The following is a 5,743-nucleotide window of genomic DNA, read 5'->3' as shown; positions in this document are numbered from 1 at the left end:
CACAGCTGTGCTTGAAACTGACTGAAGTCAGCTCAGGTGACTGTTGAGAAATGCTCCAAAAGCCCACACATTGTCCATAAAGATACATTTTTTTACACATCCAAAATTGTGTGATAGCCTATTTAGTATAAAATTACATGGTGTGTAACTTGTCCTTTAATGGTCCTAGGACCAAAACATATCTAACATCTAAAGAGCTTCTTCAAATTGTGTGCATTCTTTCCCCTGTTATGGGACTGTTTAATACACACACTTGATATTACTTCTTGAGAAACAAAAGAGCACAAACCTTTTCACATTGTCACGTTTCAGCCAAGTATATTAATTAATTGTTTACACTGCAAAAACATTACATTACACCAAAGAAGCAAAAACTACAAGACTACACTTAGATACTGGTCTCATATTCTGAACTATTGTCTAATGCACACCTAGTAGACAGGTATGTAGGAAAATGAAGTAGTTAACTCCAAGAAATGTATTGAAAAAGCAATGTTTCAGTCATACACCTTCATCAAGCAATAAACTTACAATATAAAACATCTTTATACTCAAGCAACTGGCTGCAACAACCAATAAAAAAAACAATCACAAACACCTGTGACAATTATCCTGTCAATAATTGTATACATAAAATCAAAGTGATCTATCTCACCTCACAGTTTATTGTGTCTGTGAGTGTTGACAGTGTGCAGGAATTCACTACCTTTTTTTCCCTCAGATTTAGAACCTAAAAGTTTAATTAAATTATAAACACACTCCAATTTACTTAAGTGCTGTTTTCCTTATTCCTAGAATTTTCTAGCAATGTGTGTTAATATTTAGAAACAAGACAAACTAGGAACAATGATTGCAGCCTTTATGACTGATCTTTTTGTCTGTAACAAAAAAGTTTTAGGAGCCCATAATAAACCAAATGACTTGTTAAATCTGATACTTTTGCAGTGTATTCTCCTGATGCCATATTGTATGAAGTATTTATTTTGCTGTTTGTGCAAAAATGTTGATATTCACTGGGGAAACACTGACCTTCGCCTCTCTATGCAGGAAATAATGTAAATAATTTTAAAGAGTCCTCTCGGTAGACTTCTGGAACAACCGCACACACACACACACATGCAAACATAGACAAACACAGGCACATACACTATTTTGCCTGCAGTGATGGCTGCAGTACTATATTCCAAATGTTAAAGCAGCAGCACACATCAGTGTGCTCTGTGCCGGCATAAACATGGCCTGATAATGACCTCCCTCCTGACTGGAGAGAGCTGCTCCTCCTCGGTTGTCCCTCCTCTCCTCTCCTTCTTCTTCTGCGGTATGATGTGTGCGTGCCGACCCGGGCCGCCGAAAAACTTTGAAGTTGCCTCTCTGCCACCTTCTGCCTAAATCGGCAGCTTCAGATGGGAGTTGATGGAGGCGCTATTGTCCCCCTTTGGAGCACGCTGCTGGAGAGGTTGTGTGATGAATGTTTGAGCAGCGGTGATAAAGCTGCACTTTTCCCATGCTGAGAGTCATGCCAGAGGCTTCACACGCCTCACCGGTCAGGAGGGGAGAGTTCAGGCCAGGCCGCCCTGATCTTTACCACCTACAGTGGGCTATATGGATGGGGCTTCAGGGAGCTTTGGGGCTAAAGGTCGTCTGTGTAAGTACAGAACTCCATAACACACCTGAGAAAAAAGGGTGTGTTGATGCGCAGATTCACATTGATGCCTGCCCTTTCTTCTCCTATAGACACACAGCACAAAAACAAACTTTGTACTAATACAGTATGTGTGGACGCAGAGGGCTCGCGTTGATGTTTAATTCAACCCTGTAAATGACCATTAATTCATAAACCTCATACTTCAGTCCTCTCCATGTTGCATGAGCGAATGTTTAACTTTTAATCTGTCGACACGTGCTTCGGTCTGATTTAAAAACCACCACAGATTGACTCAATTAGAGCGATGCAGTGAAAGATATCACTCAGACTCAACTTGGAGATGTTAAATCCCCGTCTTTGTTTGTTTCTGCACAGCTTGTTGCTCCCCAAATCCCGAACATCTGTGCAGAGGGAGGGGACGTGATGGGGAGGGTTGATGACAGGCCACATGGGGAGGGCCTCCTCTCCCTCAGTCTGTCAACCCACCTGACTGCTGCTGTGGCAGGCCTGCCCAAGGCAAGACCACAGGCTAGGGCCTCCTGTGGGCCTCCAGCAGGGCTAGCCAGCCTCCCTGAGCCCATTAGAGCACCCCTCCTTCCACCTCCGCCCGGGAGGCCCCCACCCAGCCCTGCAGCCCTCTGCCCCAAGATGCCATTGCTCTCCATCCTGCTCTGCGCAGAAATAACTCTATTGTTTTCTACTGTTTGCCGTGTTGTGTCTGTAATAGGAGCGGTTTGGGGGCATGTTTTTTTATTTTTATTTATTTTTCTGCCTTTTCTTGCCTTGTCCTCGGGCTGCAAGGTTTTAAATCAGGCTCCTGAGAGGCTCCGGCTTCCAGTGGTGTGAGAGTATTTTTAGGGAACAAATCCCAGGAATGCCTTTTTACAGTTACTGCGCTAATGTGGTGTGACTGTCAAAGCTTCCACTTGTGTCTGCCGTTCCCCTGAACGGTCCAACATGGAGGATTGTCGAAGCACTTAACCTGGATTCACTGTGTCTTATAGCAAAGACAATAGCAGGAAGTATTTCTCTTGTATATTTCTCTTTCTGGTTCTTACATCTTTGATTTAATGAGATCGTCTAGGGAGCGGCTGAGACTCTCAGAGGCAAGGTGAGGAGGGGGGGGGAATGATCAGATATTCTGGATATCCTGTGATTCCCTGTCTATTTGAGTCTTTTTGATCTAAATGAAACTACAGGGTGCAGAACGGACCCTGCATGTGAATCAGACCCAGCGACTTTGCATACGAGCTGCAGAAATACCAGGAGAGCAAATTCATGTTCAACCCCAGTTGTGGATGCAATTTGTGAACGTGAGCTTCTGAAGCACACTGTAATGGTTCAATTTATAATTAATCATATCTGATTTGCCAGATTGCCATAAACTTGGGGAATAAAAATTTGGGTGTGTTGGGGTTTCTGATTTTTTATTTTTTTTTAAAGCATTAAGTATTTATGATCCTTGATGGATATATAAACTGTGGTAAATCCGTTGCCTTGAATATTGATTATCTCTAATTAAAAATGCAGTTTGATAAGAAGGTTAGCAGCTTTCACTGGTCAGCATCGCCCCCGTTTTACAACTTCCATATTATTTTTTAAATTCCCGACCTCCTCGTGGTGTTTCCCTGCTTGCAGTTCAGTATCCCAATTAGCTGTAGAGCTCCTTAACGAGCAAGTCATTAGTTCTAATTAGGATGTGGTTAACTGCGATGCATTAAAAGGCGAAACCCATCATGTTGAAGGATGGCGGTGTCGCTGCTAAGCCCGACTGCAAACAGCTGTTGACTTTCCTGAGAGGGTCACGCTATAAACAAATACTCCCCTGAGCACTGGGAGAGGATGGGACACCTACTCATACAAAGTGATTGAAAGCACCAAATTACACCAAATGTAGTGATCGAAGTGTGAGTGTATATCAAAATTTGTAGGCCCACAAAATGATGTTTAATGTGCAATTGAACCAAGAAGAGGGCGCAACAAGATGACATAATTCAAAGAGCATAAGTCACATATGGTGAAAACACAATGGAAATATGGCATTTCTATTTGTTTTGGGTATTAATTTGAAGAACGTTACAGTCTTCTCATCGCCTTATATCTGCAGACATATTCATGCCTCCACACCGTTCGTCCGTCCCTTCCATTTGTGCAAATGCAATATTTCAGGAATGTCTATGGAATTTCTTCAAGCTTGGCGGCAACTTCCCCTTTCACTCAATGATGAACTGATTCGATTTTGGTGGTTAAGGCAGAGTTCTGCACCAGGTTGGGTACCCCGAGGTGACCCGCACAAATGTAGTGTAATGAGTGAAAATATGTATAAAGTTACAGGCACTGTAGCAGCAGCATAGTGAGAAACATGCACCGATCAGCCATTCCATTATGAGCACTGACAGGTGAAGTGAATAACAGACTATTTCAATATCATGGCTCCTGTCAGTGGGTGGGATATATTAGGCAGCAAGTGAACATTTTGTCCTCAAAGTTGACTTGACAAGAGCCACATTGTGATGGCTAGAGGACTGGGTCAGAGCATCTCCAAACCTGCAGCTCTTGTGGGGTGTTGCCAATCTAAAGTGGTCAGTACCGATCAAAAGTGCTCCAAGGAAGGAAAAGTTGTGAACCGGAGTCAGGGTCATGGACGGCCAAGGCTCATTGATGCACGTGGAGAGCGAAAGGCTGGCCTCGTCTGTTGGATCGTGTGGTCCGATCCAACAGACGAGCTACTGTAGCTCAAACTGCTCCAGGGTGCCCAGGTGCTCATAATGTTATGGTTGATCGTGATGAACATTTGGCGCTACATCAGATTACAAAAGATCCGTTAACAATTCAATCCCAGGCATGGGATATAAGTCAGTTGTAACTTTTGTGTAAGTTTATATCATTGTTGCACAGTAATGTTTACAACAGCAAAGTCACTATATAAACTCAATAACATCTTATTGTAAACAAATCTAAAATGTCAGTAACAGATCAATAAATCATGTTCCTGACATTATACTATACTGATTGTTAAGTTTAGAGTATCAGTATCAGTAATTCATCATGTCTTCTGTCCTCCTCTATGTGATTCTCTGCCTGGAGGTAACACTGGTAGAGAAGGGAGGGGCTGGTTTGTTTCAGGCAGTCTTTTGCAATGTGTTCACTGCAGACGTTCATTTCGTGATGATGATGAAAATGCGATTTAGCGGTCAGCCCTACTATGAGCAATAAGACATAAACTCAACAAAAAAAAAAGACTGTTCTGACGAATGAAGCCAGAACATATGGCATTTAATTTGACAATGAAATGGGGATTTCTGATTTGTACACTGAAACATATTAAATGATTAACGGCAGAATGCGTAATTAAACCCGTTTTGGAAGTTTCATTTTCATAGCTGGATTATGATTATCACTTAAAAGTCTCTTTTACGGCAATTGGGAAACCACATTCACTGGTAATATCTAATGCTCAACAGTGCAGAAACACTGGAAACATTGTGGAGCAAAATGCAGAACAGAGATTTACATCCATGAATGTATCACCCCAGTGCATGCTGGGAAGGTTCCCAACATAACTACCTGGCACTCTACCAATCAGATGAATGCTTATTATGGTTTCTACTATTGATTTTGCCTTTATTTTTTTATTCAAGATAAATCCATCCAGGATGAACATATTACCCTAAATAAGTTAAGCCACACTTGAAAGACAAGGCCGGGCTATATCACATTTTGGTCTTCAAATTGAGCCATTAAAATAAAGCAGTATGTGTCATGCTATAGTGGAGTAGATGACAGTAAGAGTTATAGATAAAAGCAGATTACAGTAATGTAAGGTTTGGCGTTGCCTAACACAAGATTATCCAGAGACAAGACTGTCACCACCTCAGATTGTGGAAGTGCTCCGTCCTTGGAGCTCAGTAAAAAGCTGTCACCAGGGGAAACAAGGCAATGGAGAATCCATTTTATCTGGTGCTAAGAACAAATCCAGATGCTGCTTCTATAACACTACTCCTCCCCCCCACTGTGATACAGTCACACTGCCCGCTCTGATCCTCAGGCTACATGAGTGCTCGCAGTAACTGGGACAGCATGTGCACAACGCAAAGC

General features: G+C 42.4%; 1 protein-coding gene across 1 annotated transcript in view; it reads right to left on the bottom strand.

Moving 5' to 3' along the window:
• si:ch211-196i2.1 (collagen alpha-1(I) chain) overlaps positions 1-5,743 on the bottom strand; it is a 103,036-nt gene that overhangs the window by 64,885 nt on the left and 32,408 nt on the right. The window lies entirely within an intron of this gene.

This window comes from Morone saxatilis, unplaced genomic scaffold (assembly GCF_004916995.1).
Source record: "Morone saxatilis isolate NCDOM2014 unplaced genomic scaffold, NCSU_SB_2.0 Contig21, whole genome shotgun sequence".
Lineage (NCBI taxonomy): Eukaryota > Metazoa > Chordata > Actinopteri > Moronidae > Morone > Morone saxatilis.
This window is presented reverse-complemented; position numbering and strand designations above follow the sequence as displayed.